At 39.5% G+C, this 20,286-nt stretch overlaps 1 pseudogene; it reads left to right on the forward strand.

The window, feature by feature from the left end:
- The window catches only part of LOC134002172 (uncharacterized), a 136,926-nt pseudogene that overhangs the window by 7,025 nt on the left and 109,615 nt on the right, over positions 1-20,286 (forward strand).

Below are 20,286 nucleotides of genomic sequence, written 5' to 3' on the forward strand. Positions count from 1 at the left end.
ACACTAAACTAACACAAAGCAGCCTGTAGAAATCTAAAGAAGTTCAACATTTAAATATTTGTTCAATTCCGTATTTTTGACATTGCAAGGAAAAACTCTGCTTTTTGTGTCCTCCTCTCACTGTGATGTCAGTCTGCTCCGACATAAACACTCACACCAAAAACACTAAAAGTCATAAAGCAGCATCTTCTCTCACTAATACAGTTCAAATCAGTGAGCCGCACTTCCAGAATAAGATGGAGTTTAGTGGAGAAATGTGATTACTGACCTGCTGCATGTACACAAGGATTTATAGTAACCAGGTTACTGCAGTGAATGTAAACACACTGATTGATGAGGTTCAACTACACACTTCAAACCTGAACACATCTGATTGGATTATAAATGGATTTTAATCTACATTATTTATTCCTTATTCAGATTGTGGGACTGCAGTTTGTCAGAGATCAGCTGTGCTTATCTGGTCTCAGCTCTGAAGTCCAACTCCTCCCATCTGAGAGAGCTGCATCTGAGTCTCAACAACCTGCAGGATTCAGGACTGAAGCTGCTGTGTGATTTTCTGGAGAGTCCAGACTGTAAACTGAAGACTCTGATGTCAGTTCACTGACTGTCTGTTACTATTGTTGATCTTAATGTTTAACAACTGAACCTAATTTATGTTCATACATAACTTACATCATGAAGTTCATTTGTTTCCATATTTATGTTGTACTGTACAAAGTTTAGTGTGTAGTTATAAAAGATGACTGATTGTTAAAGAAAGTGTAGAAAATGTCCACTGTTAGTTGTTAAAGTCAATGAATGTTTATAATTGTTGGTAAAGAGTCACATCTGTATACAGAAGATCCTCTCAACTAATATCTGTTTGAATCTGATCAAGTTTACTTGATGAAGGAGAAATATTTCTTTATTATATTCTTTAATGTGTTTTAATGATAATGTCTGATCATTGATATTGATCCTTCAGAACACAGAGAGAGAAAGAAAGAGACAGCGAGAGAGATCAATGCAGGTGTTTAATGTATTTTATGACTGAATGTTGTGGTGACTTTATGATGATCCACAAAAACACTATGACAAAGTCACTCTGCTCATTTTAGAGAAAAGCTCATTGATGAGGACATAGTAATGTTGAACTACACATTTAAAACCTCAATCAATCAATCAATCAATCAATCAATCAATCAATCAATCAATCAATCAATCTTTATTTGTATAGCGCCAAATCCCACCAAGTCATCTCAAGGCTCTTTCCACATAGAGCAGGTCTAAACTGAACTCTTCAGGTTTAATTTAAAGAGACACAACATTCCCACATGAGCAGCACTTGGTGACAGTGGAGAGAAAAAACTTCCTTTTAACAGGACGAAACCTCAGAACCAGAACCAGAACCAGACTCACAGTGGGAGAACATCTGCCTCGACCGGTTGGAGTAGAGAGGAAGGAGAGGAAGGAGAGGAGAGAGAGAGAGAGGAGAGAGAGGAGAGAGAGAGGAAGGAGAGGAGAGAGGAAGGAGAGGAGGAGAGAGAGGAAGGAGAGGAGAGAGAGGAAGGAGGAGAGAGAGGAAGGAGAGGAGAGAGGAAGGAGAGAAGAGAGAAAGAGGAGTAGAGAGGAGAGAGAGGAAGGAAAGGAGAGAGAGTAAGGAGAGGAGAGAGAAGCACATTGAAAGTCCGGGACTGGAATCTGTCATCCGGACGTCTACAGGCCCAGATTACCTGTGAGACGAGAAAGCACAGACAACTCCGAGGAAGAAGTTTAGCTTATTGAATGCATTAATAGTAAATGAATGTTAATGGATATAGATGGATAGAGAGAGAGAGAGAGAAAGAGAGAGAGAAAGGAGGAGAGAGGAACTCAGTGCGTCATGGGATTCCACCGGCAGTCTAAGCCTATAGCAGCATAAACTAGGAGCTGGAACCCTAACTATAAGCTTTATCACAAAGGAACGTTTTAAGCCTACTCTTAAACGTAGAGATGGTGTCTGCCCCCTCGACCCAATCTGGGAGATGGTTCCAACGGAGAGGAACCTGATAACTGAAGGCTCTGTCTCCCCACCAGTAGGCTGGCATGTTGGGAGCGCAGTGTTGTAGTAGGTTTATAAGGTTCTATGAGCTGGGAGCGCAGTGTTCCAGTTGGTTCATAAGGTTCTATGAGCTGGGAGCGCAGTGTTCCAGTTGGTTCATAAGGTTCTATGAGCTGGGAGCGCAGTGTTCTAGTAGGTTCATAGGGTCCTATGAGCTGGGAGCATAGTGTTCTAGTAGGTTCATAAGGTCCTATGAGCTGGGAATGCAGTGTTCTAGGTTGGTTCATAAGGTTCTATGAGCTGGGAGCAAAGTGTTATAGTAGGTTCATAAGGTTCTATTAGTTCTTTCAGATATGAGGGAGTCTGACCATTAAGAGCTTTGAAAGTGAGGAGAAGGATTTTAAATTCTATTCTAGATTTTACAGGAAGCCGATGTAGCGAAGCTAAATGCAGTAATGTGATCTCTTTCTAGTTTTTGTCAGAACGCGTGCAGCTGCATTCTGGACCAGCTGGACAGTCTTTACAGATTTGTTAGGACAGCCTGATAATAATCAATTACAATAATCCAGCCTAGAAGTAACACATGCATGGATTAGTTTTTCAGAATCATTTTGAGACAGGATGTGTCTGATTTTTGAAATATTACGCAGATGAAAAAAGGCAGACCTTGAAATTTGTTTTATATGGGAATTAAAGGACAAATCCTAGGTTCCTTACAGTGGTGCTGGAGGCCAGAGTAATGCCATCCAGAGTAGTTATGTCATTAGATAATGTGTTTCTAAGGTGTTTAGGGCCAAGCACAATAACTTCAGTTTTTTTCTGAGTTTAATAGCAGGAAGTTACAGATCATCCAGAACTTTATGTCCTTAATACATGTTTGTAGTCTGGTTGCTTTCATCTGCCTTTATTGATAGATATAATTGAGTACTGTCTGCATAACAATGAAAATGTATTGAGTGTTTCCGAATAATGTTTCCTAAAGAAAGCATATATAAGGAGAATAGTATTAACTAAAAGACCTCTGAATCAAGAGTAGGCTTTTTAAGAAGTGGTTTAATTTCAGCTACCTTAAAAGACTGTGGTACATATCCTGTCACTAAAGACAGATTGATCATATCTAATAAGGAAGTGCTAACTGAGGGAAAGACTTCCTTAAGCAGCCTAGTTGGAATCGGGTCTAAGAGACAGGTTGATGGTTTGGAAGAAGTAATCATTGAAGTTAATTCTATAAGGTCGACTGAAGAAAAACAGTCTAAATAAATGTCAGGTTTAACAGCAGTTTTCTAAGTTTCCTGTGTTAGAGGATAAATCATTGCCTATTGAGGTCAGCAGGTGATTAATTTTGTCCCTAATAGTTAAGATTTTATCATTAAAGAAACTCATGAAGTCATCACTACTGAGAGTTAAAGGAATACATGGATCAGTAGAGCTATGACTCGTTGTCAGTTTAGCCAAAGTGCTGAAAAGAAACCTTGGACTATTTTTATTCTCCTCTATTAGTGATGAGTAGTAGGCGTCTCGGGCATTACAGAGGGCCTTCTTATATGTTTTAAGACTGTCTTGCCAGTCTAAGTGAGATTCTTCTAATTCAGTGGAACGCCATATTCTTTCTAGTTTTCATAAAGTTTGCTTTAATTGTCTATTTTGGGAATTATACCAAGGAGCTGTTCTCTGTTGTTTAATTACCTTCTTTTTTAAAGGAGCGATGGAGTCCAGAGTTGTTCTCAGTGAGCCTACAGCACTATCGACAACACTGGTTGATTATAAATGGATTTTTATTTACACAACAAACAAGAAACCTGGTTTGTGTAATCAGGGTCAGGGATTAGAGAAACCTGGTTTCCACAGGTAGATTTCTTCTGGAGAACTCTGATTTCTCTTCATGTATCAGCTTTTTATATGTGAGCATGTGCAGGATAAAAGACTGCAGACAGAGAAAGTAACAGCAGAGCAGCTGGATGAAAGCAGAGATCATTACTCATATTTAAAATAATCCATCTCAAGTCCAGCTAACACTAAACTAACACAAAGCAGCTCGTAGAAATCTAGAGATTCAACATTTAAATATTTGTTCAATTCAGTGTCTTTGAAATTGTGAGGAAAAACTCTGCTTTTTCTGTCCTCATCTCACTGTGATGTCAGTCTGCTCCGACATAAACACTCACGCCAAAAACACTAAAAGTCATGAAGCAGCATATTCTCTCACTAATACAGTTCAAATCAGTGAGCCACACTTCCAGAATAAGATGGAGTTTAGTGGAGAAATGTGATTACTGACCTGCTGCATGTACACAAGGATTTATAGTAACCAGGTTACTGCAGTGAATGTAAACACACTGATTGATGAGGACATCGTTCAACTACACACTTCAAACCTGAACACATCTGATTGGATTATAAATGGATTTTAATCTACATCATTTATTCCTTATTCAGATTGAGGGACTGCAGTTTGTCAGAGATCAGCTGTGCTTATCTGGTCTCAGCTCTGAAGTCCAACTCCTCCCATCTCAGAGAGCTGCATCTGAGTCTCAACAACCTGCAGGATTCAGGACTGAAGCTGCTGAAAGATTTTCTGGAGAGTCCAGACTGTAAACTGGAGACTCTGAGGTCAGTGATGAGTTGAAGTCAGTTCATGTTAATGAGCTCATTAGTTTGTCTCAGAGATATTTTGATGATACAGTTAGCTTCCATCACAGATCCAGTATTTCCAGGTAGAGTGAATCATTACTTATGTTAGTGTTGAAGGTGTGAGAGGAGAATGGAGCAGAGCACTGAAGTCACATTTCCATTAACTGATCAGCATCAGCTGCTTTATTCATGCTTCATCATCATTGGTTCATTCATCAGTTGCTTGTCCACCAGTTAACCACTCACACCTGTTCATATTCATACAGGTGTACGACACACTGATGTCCTTCAGACATCAGTGTTGAAGCAGAACCCTCACACATAAATAAACTATTCCTACTGAAAGCAGCAATACATTTCAGTAATTTATGTTAATGTGCAAAACTTTTTACATATCTTAATCATAAAGTTAACTAAAAAGGGAACTGTATCTTCACTTTGAGGATTTTTTTTGGGGGTAATGTGTATTTGTCTAGAATGTGGTCAGTGATGATTTGAAGTTGGTCCTTGTTGATGAGCCCATTTATTTTTTCGCAAAGATTATATTTTGGATGATACAGTTAGCATCCCATCAAAGATCTGGTATGTCCAGCTAGTATGAAAACTCTCTTACCTCAGTGTTGAAGTTGAACTGCTTGAACTGCATCAATTGCTTTATTTGTTTTCTATAAATGGAAATTTACCAGCAATAAGTGTCTCTGACTGAAATGTATCCTTGTGTATATGTGTCTAGGCTCTCTGATTCTGACGGTTCACCTGTCACATTGACTGGAAACAAGAAGAACCAGAACAAACCTGAGTCTCCAGCACCCACCTGTGAGTCCAAACATCCTCCTCCAGACATCAGTGATGAAGCTGGACCCTCACACATAAAGTAAGAGACTGTTTCTACTGAAAACAGAAATGCAGCTCAGTACTTCCCTTAATGTGAGCGAGAAGTTTTGCATATGTTAATCATAATTTAACTAAAAGGGAACTGTATCTTCCCTTAGAGGATATTTTATGGGTTGAAGGGGATATATATTTGGCCAAAATTAGTTGTGTACATTTTAGTATCGGTTAGCTGTGTTTATGCTTTGGGACACATACATATTCTGCTACTCTTAAAATGGATGAAAGGAACTGAAGTGAATGGCCAATGCTAAAGCTCCAGATCCAGATTACTCCCACTTCATGTAAATTAACTCATAGCTGGATTAGAAAGTCCTGATGATGATGAACAGCTTGATGGTTGTGTGGAATCAAAGAGTTATCTTTAGTGAAGAGATAGAGTCTGATTATTTGAACCCTCTTCATAAGACAGTCCAGATAACTGCTGTGTTTATTCCTACAGGGAGGAGAACACACCAAACAGAGGTACACCTGATGGACATGAAGGAGGTGAGAGTTGAGACTGAGACCAGTTCAAAGTGTGAATGTGACAAAATACACATCTGAAGACAACTAGTGTAGATTGAGTCTGTCTCTTCCATGTTAAATGCATCATGGTGCATTTGCTCACTTTTTATGATTCAAAGTGAAAACAGTCCTGAGTTAAAACAACACAGGAGGATGTGTTGGTGGGCATGTTGTTAAGGGGAGACATGAAAAGGAAGTCCAAACAGGCTGCTCAGCGGTTTGTTACACTCAGACAGGATTTTACATCTCTGGAAAGTTATCATGTTGGAAACTATTTCAACTATCTTTCATCATGAGATACACCAGAGAAATACAGCATTAACGTTATAAAGGAATCCACCAGGAATGTGTGTTTGTATGTATGTGATTTGTCATCCCAGCTTCTTGCTAGATGACATCATGTATTGTAGCTAAAGTGGAGCTAGGTTCAGTGTGTTTGGGTCTGCATTGTGTTTTTTGAGCTGGTATTGTTGGACTGCGCCTACTCAGATTAATAAGAGGGTTTGTGTTTTTTCATACAGAGCTCATGCCTGAAGGCATGACCAGCTGCAAGTGGACATTATTATTTCTGATAAAGGTTTTCCAGTAGAGACCAACAGGAGACCTGTGGAGAAAGTCTCTCTCCGGCCTTAAACTGGAGCTTTCATGTGTGTCTATGTGTCTTAGATCACTGGACCATAAGGACGTCCAGAAGAGTTTAACATCAGCTGTTTGTTCTTCTTCTCCACATCAGATGGCTCTAATCTCTCATCACATCCGTCCACATCCAACACAACCCTCAATGTGTCTGAGGACAGCAGAGATGATCCAGAGAGGATGAAGCAGCAACCGGCGTGCAGAGAGAATCTGACTAGAACAACTCACTGGCAGGTATAGTCAATACAATAATTAAACAGTACAGAGTGCAGAGTAGGACCTGAAGCAGTGAGGATCCTGTCAGCTGTATGACTGAGAGTGAGCTGTTCAGTTTCTGTAACTAATGTTGTCTTTCTCTATATTTTAAGGACTTCACACCCAACATGCTGACTGAGTCTGCAAACATTTCATACAGGTAACCAAATCATAAGATGAACAAGATTTCAACCTTCAACCTCATCAACTTCTTTCAGTGATGACACTTCACCTCCTTTCAGATAGTTCCACTCTGTTCAGTCATTTAACTCATTTTAGTTCAGATTCAACGGTCCTGTCATCTCCTTTCAGTGATTACTCTTCACTTTTAACACTTTTCATACTCTTCATATTCCTGCAGCTGCTGCTTCACTCACATCTTGTCCAGCGGTTCAGTTTGTTCTCCAGCTGTTGAAGCACTGCAGCAGTCACAGCATGTTATCTTTTCTTAGCTTTTATTGCCTTTATTTGAGTCAGTGTAGAGAGACAGGAAACAAGGGAAGAGAGAAGGATATAACATGCAACAAAGGTCCTCTGGCTGGGAATCAAATCATGGACATTGTGTTTATATAGTATGAGCCTTAACCATTAGGACAGCAGAGCGCCCTGCAGCCAATAATCTGCAGCAAATTCATTCTGAAAAAAGCTGCATGAGTCTGTGTTGTGTGATCAGCTCCTCTGTGTCCTACAGGTTCAGCTGTCCTGGTCCAGGTGTGTTCAGGTGTACTTTGACTGGACTCATGTTTGTTATGACTAAGGAGGCGGAGCTACAGTACTGGACTGTCCAATGGGATGAGAGAGTCCTACAACCAGCTGGTAAAACAGCTGCAGGACCGCTGTTCAACATCCAGTCCAGTCCTGAAGGTGCTGTCAGTCAGCTCCACCTGCCACACTGTGAAACCATGGATGGTAAGATGATTATTCAGCTCTGTGATTTTTACTAAAGCAATATTAAGACTCCTGTTAGTGCCCCCTACAGGCTGCAGAGTTTATTACAACTGTGATTTATCTGTTTATATAAAATATATTATCTCATAGAAAAGATGCTTTGGACCAGATTTAGCTACTAGCTAGTTTCTATCTGCTATTCTTGGATAGTTAAGTTTTACCAGCAGTGGAGCTAAACATGTAAAGTTTGTCCAGAAGGGGGAGCTAGAGGAAAATAAAAATGGTTCATCATCATTAACCTCTACTAGGCAAGGCATTTTCATGTGACATATTCAGCAAAATAATCCTCATTCTGTACTTGAGTCTTATATAATAATTACTACATGTATTTAAAGTCTATTTTTTTATATGTTTTTAATATGTTTCTTCTTATTCTGTTGTATCATTACAGTATGTTAGGGTTATTCTGCAGGTTCTTGGTATCACTGTTTCATCTCATATTAAATGTACTTCATTCATGGTTCTGATGATCTCGCTCATGTTAGCTCAAACCATACACTGGGAAAGATTTTCTCCCCATTTACAACAGCTATATGCAGAATCTTTAAGCCGTTTGACATAATAGGATACCTAAAAATCTGTTCATTTGGAAAATGATGATTTTGTACTCCATCTGTCTTCATCTTTCTAAAACTATTACACAACAAATGCTGAGGATAACTAATTTTCATTCCTGCCATCTGAAACATCCCATCATAATCTGGGCTGCTGTAAATGTAAACTAATGATTCCCAACAATGTCAAATATAAGTGGTCTTTAATACTCTAAATTGAATATGAGGCCAACAGAAGAAAGTTAATAAATGTGTGTTTTCACAGCTCCGCTCCCTGAAGGTCTGCTGTCTGTCGTCCACATCACTGATGATGGAATGAGCATCCTGAAGCCGCTGCACATTACAGACACTCATATGGTTGTGAATGTCCCTCACCTCTCTATCTTTGGCCTGGCCTTTGTGCTGGATTTTATTAACAGCTTTTTTAACACCAGAAGGCCAATTAATGGCCACGTTCTGCTGTTCCTCCAACCACCACAATCAGAAACACAGAAGCAGTATCTTGACGTGTTTCTCCTGCCGAAGAACGTCCCTCTGTCAGAGGTAAAACTTTATGTTGTTATGGTCCAACTTCACTTTCTTTTAGGGCGCACTCACACTAGGGCCAGTTGTTCCGTACCGTGCTGAAGCAAAGATGTCCCCCCTCCCCTGTCCCCCGCTGTCCTGCACTCACATTATCCCAACCGTACTGTACTCAAGCACGGTTACCTCCCACACATTGCGCAAAAACATATAGACAGTTTACTCTCATAAAACATGCACAGGTGTGTGTTCGCGTGCTGTGCGCCGGTAAAACACAACACAGCCGATCAATTAACACAACGCATTATGATTAAAAAGTGCAAGCTTGTTCTTCTGAGTCATGCCTGTGTAGTAGCAGTACTAGATACTTGTGTAAAAAAGACTCTAGTAAAAGCAGACGTACTGATTCAACTCTTTACGCCAGTAAAAGTAAGACTTAGTTTAATGACTTAGAAGTCTCCAAATGACTTCAACAAATTTCGTTAGTTTATATAATGCAGATTTGTAAAATATTACTTTTATGAGTCACAGATAATAAACTTAGCATTTCATAATTGTGGTAGCAGCGGTGCAGCAGATGTAATGAAGTCCACGCAGCACGCTGGATGCAAACTAATATTAAGCCTATAGCCTTTTCATTATAATGTCCATGGACATAAATTGAGTTCTTTTGCCTTAATAATGATAAAATAATACACAAAAAAATGGTCAGATTGGGAACCCATATATGCATAATGTCTCCACGTTGCATTTAGTGTTGCTTGTGAAATGACCAGGGCTCAGTTAGTGTTGCCTTTTAAAAATCGTCGATTTCCACAAATGCATCATCTGAAACCTCCAGTCTGACCATTTGGGATACTCTGAAAGCTTACCTAAGGGGACAAATTATTTCTTTCAGTGCAAATAGAAAAAGAGAGCTCAGAAAGAACGGTTAGATCTATCTATTCAAATTAAGGAAGTGGATCAAAGATACGCTCAAATCAAGAACCCTGAACTATATAAAAAACGTGTGGAACTCCAAACTAGATTCGATCTCCTCTCAACACATTAAATCGAACGCCAACTATTACAGAGCAAAAGTCTGTTCTATGTTCATGGTGACAAGTCTGGTAAAATGTTAGCCAATCAGCTGAAGGGATTTAAAGCAAAACAGCACATCACAAAAATCCAGATGGATGATGGTAACATCACCTCAGATCCCTCTAAAATCAACAACACATTTAGGAATTTTTACTCCCGACTTTACACTTCTGACCTCCCAAATGACAGTACGCTGATGGAAAATTTCCTAGACCATTTAGAGGTCCCTACATTAACCCATGATAATAGGACTAGGTTAGACGAGCCTATATCAAAGGGAGAGATAGCTGCTGCTATCTCCTCATTGCAGTCTGGGAAATCCCCTGGACCTGACGGGTTCCCAGCAGAGTTTTTCAAGACATTTTCTTCATTACTTTCCCCTCATCTGTGTTCAGTGTTATCAGATTCTTTTGAGCAAGGCAAACTCCCAGCAACACTGTACGAGGCCTGCATCAGTCTTATTGTAAAGAAAGGTAAAGACCCAACAGAGTGCTCCTCCTATAGGCCAATCTCCTTACTAAATGTTGATGCCAAAATTTTGGCAAAAGTTTTGGCCTGTAGATTAGAGGGTAAATTACCAGAGATAATATCGGAGGATCAGACTGGCTTTGTAAAAAAACGTCATTCTTATTCTAATATACGTCGTTTATTTGATATTCTGTACTTTCCTTCAGAGGCCATTCCAGAATGTGTCCTTTCTCTAGACGCAGAGAAAGCGTTTGACCGTGTGGAGTGGAAATATTTATTTGCAGTTTTGGAAAAATTTGGTTTTGGCCCAAACTACATTAGATGGGTTAAACTATTATATACGTGCCCAACGGCTTCTGTCCTTACCAATTCTCAACGCTCCCAACCTTTCAATCTTCATAGGGGAACCCGTCAAGGGTGCCCTTTAAGCCCATTGCTTTTCGATCTGACCATAGAGACTCTAGCAGTTGCATTTCGTAGCTGCAAGGATATTTCAGGGATCTTAAGGAGGGGAATTGAACATAAAGTGTCTCTGTACGCTGATGATCTTTTACTTTTTATTTCAAACCCAGACACCTCTTTACCTGTAATGCTATCCTTACTCGCTCAATTTAGCCATGTTTCAGGGTACAAACTTAATTTACACAAGAGTGAACTTTTTCCTGTGAATACAGAGGCACTTGCTTTAAAATATACCAGCCTCCCCTTTAAGATTGTGGAAAATACATTTGTCTACCTTGGCGTTACAATTACAAGGAAACATAAGTGTCTCTTCAAAGAAATTTTTTATACTCTACTAAATCACGTGAAAGAGCGCTTGATGCACTGGTCGCCACTGTCCACGTCCCTGGTGGGCCGGATTAATTCTGTTAAAATGAACATCCTCCCTAAATTTTTATATCTCTTTCAATCTATACCAATCTTCATTCCCAAATCTTTCTTTGATTCATTGGACTCAATCATATCAGCCTATATATGGAGGGGCAAGCGACCTAGACTAAATAAAGTCCATCTTCAAAAATCCAAAAAAGATGGAGGTATGGCACTGCCTAATTTCCGTCTTTACTACTGGGCTGCTAATATACGCTGCATTACTTTCTGGTCGCACTATCTCAATCGAGTTGACTGTCCAACATGGGTGAGGATGGAGTTGAGTTCTGTCCGAGATGTTTCCATTTTGGCTCTGCTTGGGTCCCCGCTCCCTCTTCCCCCCAGGTAAATGGACTGATAGTCCGACGGTTTGGCACACAATGAGGGTGTGGGCCCAGTTCAGGAAGCATTTCGGTTTCCATGACCTCTCTCTCTTTATTCCTATTCTGTCGAACCCTCTCTTTCAACCTTCACTATCTGATTCTGCATTCAAGGAGTGGCACAGGAGGGGTATAGAGAAATTTAGAGATCTTTTCATTGGTAACAACTTTGCATCTTTTGCACAACTGTCTGAAAAGTTTGGTTTACCAAACACTCATTTTTTCAGATCCCTGCAGGCAAGACACTTTCTCCATTCTCAGAGGGCTAGTTTCCCTGGGGCAACTACTGCGACCACCGCTGATATGTTACTTGGTCTGCATCCATCGCGCAAGGGGTTAATATCGGTCATTTATGACAAACTGATGGGCATAAAACAGGCTCCTCTGGACAAAATTAAAATTGCTTGGGAGCAGGATTTAAACTTTCATTTGTCAAACGATGTATGGGATTCCATTCTTAGGCTGGTAAATAGAACATCTCTCTGTGCCCGTCACTGCCTGTTGCAGTTTAAGGTGGTGCATAGGGCTCATATATCTAAAGCCAGATTATCTCGTATGTACTCAGACGTTGATCCTTTATGTGATAAATGTAAGAGAGGTGAGGCCACGCTTATTCACATGTTTTGGACTTGTCCAAGCTTGGAGAAATACTGGAGAGATGTTTTCCAAACCCTGTCCCTTATTCTTAATCTTGTGCTAGAGCCCAACCCACTGATTGCCCTTTTCGGCACCACTGGTGAAGTTGACACGTGCCTCACTCCAACCAAAAGCCGCACACTGTCCTTTGCCTCGCTTTTGGCTAGGCGTGCGATTCTATTAAGATGGAGGGATGCTGCCCCGCCTACACATGCTCAGTGGTTAAGGGACATCATGTCCTGTCTAGACCTCGAAAAGATCCGTTATTCAGTTTGTGACTCCAGCAAGAAGTTCCAGAAGGTGTGGGGACCTTTCCTGAAATACTTTGAGAACCTTAAGTCAGATTGAAGTATCTGCCCCTCTTTCCTTTCCTTTTTTACTTTTTGTCCGTTTCTGTCAGTTACAATGTCTGTATCACTCAGTGTCTAAATTTGCCTTATTTTACTTATTTACCTTTATTTGTCTACTCATCCTGTTTGTTTGTTTATTTACCTATCTTATTTTTATTATTTATGTATCTTGCAACTCAATACTTGACTTCCAGCAGTTCCCTACAACACTCCAGGAATAATACTCCTCAGGAATCATAGTTTGTGGATGTGGCTAGTGGGAGGGGAGGGATGTTTATGTTTATGTTGAATCACTTGAAAAATGTACAATGTATGAGCATGCACGTATATGTGATGTGATACATGTAAAATTCAATAAAAATATTTGAGACAAAAAAAATCGTCGATTTCCCGGGATTCCCTGGAATATGGCTTCTTTTCCCGGCATTTAAAATGTCTTATTTTCGGGAAAAATATTAATCCCTAGTGCGCATGCGTGACCAAGTGAACCGTGCCTAAGCACACCTCTTCCAAGCATACCATACCAGGGAAGTGTACCGTACTCAAGCACGGTACACTTGCACTCACACTAGCCAAATAATCCGGATTTTAGAGGGCAAACGTGCTTGGGCACGGTACGATTGCCTAGTGTGAGTACGCCCTTAGATTAGATTAGATTAGATTAGATGATTTTATTTCGAATGTGTAAAAGAAGAAAAAACAAAACAAAAACAACATATAAAAAAAGAAAGCACAATGGTTTCACTGAAAACAGTGAACTTACACCTAACAGAAAACATGATGCAATGCACTTTCAACCACATCCGAAAGGGAAGAAGTCAAAACTTATTGAATCCCACCCCTACTTCTTAAATCAATGCTTGCTAGCAAATTGAATTACTAATTCATAACATCATACAATATCTTACTAATATATATTATATGTAATGTCAATATATACATCTATATTTACTGTTATCAATATATAAATCATTGCTACATTTGTCCATCAAAAATAGCTATATACATACATACACATATACATATATACATACATACATACATATATTCATATACTGTATACACATCCCCATATATACATACACATCCACATATGTACACATACATACGTAGATAGATATACTTACGTACATACAACATACAAACAACATGCACCTAAGTCAGTTAAACACCTCCATCCCTGTACCTCATAAAAATAATTTCTTTATACCTCTTTTTAAACTGTATCATGTTTGGACATTCCTTGAGCTTTAGATTCAGACTGTTCCATAATCTCACCCCACAGACAGAAATACACAAACTTCTCCTCGTCGTACACACCCTAACACAGTTGAATTTAAACAATCCCCTTAAGTTATAGCAACCATCTCTTTCAGTAAACAATCTTTGAATATTTCCTGGTAGTTGATTATTTTTTGCCCGAAACATAATTTGTACAGTTTGTAATTCTACCTGGTCTGCAAGTTTTAGTATTTTTGACTGTAAGAATAGTGTGTTTGTATGATCCTGAAAACCAGCGTTGTGAATTATTCTAATTGCTCTCTTCTGTAGAATAAATAATGGATGTAATGTACTTTAGAAGTTATTACCCCAAACCTCTGCACAGTAACTTAAATAAGGAGAGACTAATGAACCGTAGAGAATGCGGAGTGATTCATTATCTAGGAACTGCTTTGCTTTATTTAATACTGCAATGCTTCTTGAAACTTTAGAATGTATATGTTTTATATGAGTGTTTCCAGCTGAGTGTTTCGTCTATTATAACCCCAAGAAATGTATTTACGGCAACTCTTTCAATAATAACCCCATCAATCTGTATCTTAGCTTATGAATTCATTCTGCATTACCAAATATCATTATTTTAGTTTTGTTCAAGTTCAGTGATAACTTGTTTATGTCAAACCACATCTTTAGTTTGTATAATTCAGAAGACATCTCGTCCAATACCAGCTGAGAGTCATCACCAGTACAGAAGATATTTGTGTCATCTGCAAACAAAATAAGCTTCAATATCTTAGATATATTGCTTATATCGTTGATATACATAATGAAAAATTTGGGGCCCAGCACTGACCCCTGGGGGACGCCACAAGAAATATCCAGACATGCGGAGCAACTGTCACCCAGCCTCACAAACTGTTGCCTGTTACTTAAGTAACTCTCGACCCAATTAAGAACTACCCCCCTGATACCATAACGTTCCAGTTTTTTTATTAATATGTCATGATTTACTGTGTCAAATGCTTTCTTAAGATCAATGAATAACCCAACTGCATATTCTTTATGGTCTATAAAGTTTGTGATATCTTCAATTAAGTCTATTAATGCTAGTGATGTTGATCTGTTTGCCCGGAATCCGTATTGGCTGTCAGTGAGGAGTTCGTTTTTTTCTATGAATTTTTCCAGTCGATTGTTGAAAGGTTTTTCAAGAATTTTAGAGAACTGGGCGCGCAGGTGGTCGAGTGGTTTAGAGCGCATGCCCTGTACGCAGCGGAGTTCGATTCCCGGCCGGTGGACCTTTCTGCATGTCACACTCCCCTCTCTCTCCCATAATTTCCTGTCTCTCCACTTTCAAATAAAGGCGTCTATGCCAGAGAAAATCTTTTAAAAAAAAATAATTTTAGAGAACTGTGGAAGTAAAGAAACGGGTCTGTAGTTTGTGAAGTGGTGTTTGCTGCCAGCTTTGTATAGTGGTATGACTTTTGCCGTTTTCATTTTATTAGGGAATGTGACTGTTTGGAATGATAAGTTACAGATGTATGTTAATGGTTTAGAAATCCCCTCAATTACCTTTTTTTATTATACTCTATATATAACTATATCATTGCAATCCACAGACTTTTTGTTCTTGCAGTTCATGACAATATTAGTAATTTCCCTTTCATCTACTGCTTGGAGGAACATGGAGTACAGATTTTTATTTATTAACCTATCAGGGATTTTTTTCTGCCAGATCAGGTCCAACATTTACAAAGAATTTATTAAAGCTATTTGCACATCCATATTATATTCTTCTTGATCCTTCACAATAAAATACTCTAGTATCCTTTTTTGCTATTCCTTATAAAATTAGTTAGCTTATTTTTTTATATTTATTCTCTGATTCTTTAGTTTTCTGTCGTAAAAAGTCTCTGTTCAGCGGATTTATCTTTTTGCAGCCGTTTTGTAAACCCTTTATTATCAATGGACATTCGGCATATTTTAGTTTCCTGCTATATTGCATTATGGGACAGTTTTTATTATATAGTATGTTAAATATTCTAAGAAATTCCTCATAAGCACTATCAACATATTTATTTTGATATACATCATCCCAGTTCTGCGCCAGTAAGTAATTTTTAAAAGCATTTATTGTTTCTTCTGTTCTCAGTCTCCTGTATTCTTTTTTCTCATCCGACTTATTAATCCTATAGTCTCTGTCATATACTGTAAAAACTGGTAAGTGATCACTAATATAATTTATTAATAGCCCACTAACTTTATTATTTTCTATGTCATTGGTGAATATATTGTCTATGAGAGTGGCACAATGAGATGTGATTCTGCTGGGTCTGGTATTTTTCGGGAATAAGCTCATGCTAAACATAGTGTTGATAAATTCATCTGTCATTGTATGTTTCTTTTGATTGAACAGGTCAATATTGAAATTGTTTTGTGACTCATTTTAGCAAAGGTTTCCTCCACCTAGTTTTTAAAAATATTATGCAAGTGTTATGCATTCCAAATATTATCCACTGCTGCAGACATATTGTCCAACAACTTGATTTTCAGATTGTTGTCCACATACATAGCATCTCCTCTTCCCCCTTTAGTTTGTATGTTTATATATCTAAATTAATAGCCTTCAAGCTCAAAGTCGAAGCCTTTATTCGCTGTAATCCATGTCTCAGATATGGCAATGATGCTGAAGGGTTTTGTGAACTGATGTAGATACTTCTTGATTTGAATGAAATTTGCATAAAGACTTCTGCTCTTAATTCTCCTGTTGAAGAGTTCATCAGTATAATGGTCACAGTTATTGTTGATGGAAGAGAAGAAATTGTTGTCCGGGTCAATATCATATTCCAAATCCCATGTATTATGATCAGTGTATTCAAAAGTGTTCATTTCCAGATGATCATGTTCACTAATTCTCTGTGTCATGTGGATAATGGATCCAGATGCAGAAAAATGATTTTTTTTCAGTGTATGTCATGGTTGTGTGTAAACCAGTTACTTGTTACCTTATTGTCCAGTTCCTGTTGATCATTGGTATTTTTCCAGCTCCTCCATATTTCTGACAACTAATACTTTGGCCTCCTCAGGTGTTCCATTCAGCTTAATGAAGATTTTACAGTTAGTAGACCAAGTGTTTTGGATGTTTCCCTGCTTTCTTAGGTAGCGTGCCTTCCTGGCTATGTCTGCATTTTTTTTGGTCAGGTGCTCATTCAAGAAGACATTGGTTCCCTTAAGCTTCCTTCCCTGTTTTAGTAGTGCAGTTTTGCTTTTCCTGTTGACAAACTTGATGATGATGGCTGGTTTGTCGGTAGCGTTTCTCCTGTGCAGAGGGTGGCATGCCTCAATGTCATCACTGACCACTTTTATCCCCTTGGACTGCATGAAGGCAGCCACTTGTTGCTCAGTTGAACTGATGTCCAGTTCACCGGGCTCCCCCCCGTTGTCAGCGGTCACCGCCCTCGCGTATGTCTGGGGTGTCACGTGGAGCCCAGTAATGATCACATCATTCATCCGGGTGTACTGCTCCAGGTCCTCAACTCTGCTCTCCAAGTAGGCAAGCCGCTTGTCTTTCTCCGCATTTTGGATGCGTAAAGCCTTCACCTCCTCGACCAGGTCCAGGATACTTTTCTGCTGCAGCCTGAGAGTGGAAAAATCTCCTCCGTGAGGAAATCAAGCAACTTCCTCAGCCGCTATGGTCTTCTTCGGTCCCATGTAGCCTGTTATTGTTGGCTCAATGTGTCCCAAAACTTGATTAAAAGTAAATTTCTCACGAGCTTCCCCCAAGCTTCTCACCAGAAGCTATCTCAGATATAGAAAGCAGTTTTTTAAGCTTTTCGTAGAAAGTTTACACGGACGGTCTTCATAAATCTTTGTACAGTGATTGTTTCTTTTACAAACAGACCAGGGGCCTCCTGTACAAGACGTCTGTGGATTTCCTTCTGAAACATGGCGTACGCTCAAATCCAGAAAACGTTGTATGCACAAAAACATTCAGATGTATGAATCTTTGCGTACACATGAATCCAAGCACATTTCCTTTGTACATCCCAATCAACGTGGAATTGAGCGCACACCCGACCACTCCCTGTCCATGCCCCTCTCAGGGGTGGTGGGATAATAAATTTCACACTTTACGCATGGGGTTAATAACGTAAGTACTTTGCACACAGAGACAATCAGGGGTAATCAAGCTGTAGTTGCCCTCGGGAACCTAAAGCAGCTGATGAGCCAGTTGTCATCATGTGCCAGTAAATCCTCTCTGTCTCTGAACACACGCTCTCTTCGTATTGCACCATTTATAATGTCTTTTAATACTGCTGAAGCAGCCATTGTTGTTAACTTGTTGTATTTTCTGCACCACTTTGCGCATGCTTTTAAATCCACTCATGTAATTGCAGACACGTGGGTGTGTTAATTGTTCATGTGTCTCTGATGTGCACATCACCCAGTCTGAGGAATAATTTTTTTCACATTTATTTATTATAAAATTTGTATTATTATATTTATTTCCCAGCATCACCTCTAAGTGTTGCCAAAAGATCAACAGCTGTAGAAACGTGCGTACGCACATTTCCATGTGATGGAAATGTTTCCATGATCCCAAACATTTGGCATTTAACATTTATCTTCTTCTTTTCTTCTTCTTCTCTTTACTGTACATTACTGTATGTAAGCAGATGAACACAGCTGTCTCACTACAGATGAGTGAACATAAGATCCAGTTGTTGCTTATCAGACTTTTAATGTACTGATGCTGATATATCTGCTGAGATAAAGTCATTCTGTACTGATGATAATGATAATGTTCTGATGTCTCTTCAGGTGAGTGCACAGCGTCCAGATGCTAAATACATCGATGCCCCTTCCAACTGTAATCTCATCAAAGGTGAAAGTTACAGTGTTCTCTGTCCTGAGGCTGTTATAATACAGCCTGATGTGAGTATTTCAAACAGTTTCTAATATCTGATGTAAGTCTTTGTAACATAAATATAAACTGCTGTTTGTTACCTTTAGTTCACTTTGGATACTTCTGGTTTTCAGAAAGCAGTTTTTGACCTGGAGTTTGGACCAGATTATCACAAAACATTTGAGATCCGTCTGCCTGCAAACGAGGACGAAGTAACTTTAACAGTCCTGGATCAAACAGATACAGAAGTCTGGAAGTATGAAATGGATCTGAAGGGTAAAGTCTTCATCCTCCTGCAGTAACACTCCACCTGATAGTAGAACAGAGCAGTTATTCATTGATTCTGACTCATTAACCAGTACATTTTTTAACCAGATTTGAGGAATCTTATTGGCCAGTAATAATAATAATGCATTTTATTTAAAGGCGCCTTTCAAAGCACTCAATCACGTGATTGCATAGTTAGTGTGAGACAGAGTATGCCACTCTGAATAGGTGCGTTTTCAGGCTGGATTTAAAGGTGGAAACAGAGTCAGAAGTGCAAATGTCTGGTGGGAGAGAGTTCCTGAGGCGGGGGGACAGATAGCATGAAGGCTCTTGACCCCATGATGGTAGTTAAGTTAACAGATGGAGCAAAGAGCTGGTTGGCAGAGTAGGATCGGAGAGTTCGGGAAGGTGTGTAGATGTGAATAAGTTCAGAGAGATATGATGGTGCCAGGTTGTGAAGGATCTTGTAAGTGAGGATCAGAATCTTAAAGTCAATGCAGGATTTGATAGGGAGCCAATGAAGTTGCTGCAGGGCAGGAGTGATGTGTTCAATAGAGGGGGTTCTGGTGATACGGGCGGCTGCGTTCTGTACCAGCTGGAGTTTGTGAAGAGATTTCAGAGTAAGACCAAAGAGGAGAGAGTTACAGTAGTCCAGCCGGGATGTGATCAGGGTGTTTACCAGGATAGCGGTGCAGGTTGGTGAAAGTGAGGGACGGGGACGGTTGATGTTCCGTAGATGGAAGTATGCAGACCGAGTAACATTATTGATGTGGGCTTTGGATGATAATGTGCTGTCCAGGATAACACCCAGGCTCTTTACCTGAGGGGATGAACAGTGGAATTGTTGATGGACATGGAGAAAGTGTTGCTAAGGTTGATCTGGTACCAATGAGGAGAACCTCAGTTTTTTGGCCGTTGAGTTTAAGAAAGTTGAGTGAGAGCCATGATTTAATTTCCAGTCAGCAGTCCGATAGGGCAATGGGTGGCTGAGTAGAAGAAGGCTTAGTGGAAAGATAGAGTTGGGTATCATCAGCGTAACAGTGGAATTGTATATCAAATTTCCTGAGAATGTGACCAAGAGGCAGAAGATAAATAATGAACAGGAGGGGGCCAAGGACAGAGCCCTGGGGAACACCACTAGAGG

The sequence above is a fragment of the Scomber scombrus genome, chromosome 20 (genome assembly GCF_963691925.1).
Source record: "Scomber scombrus chromosome 20, fScoSco1.1, whole genome shotgun sequence".
NCBI lineage: Eukaryota > Metazoa > Chordata > Actinopteri > Scombriformes > Scombridae > Scomber > Scomber scombrus.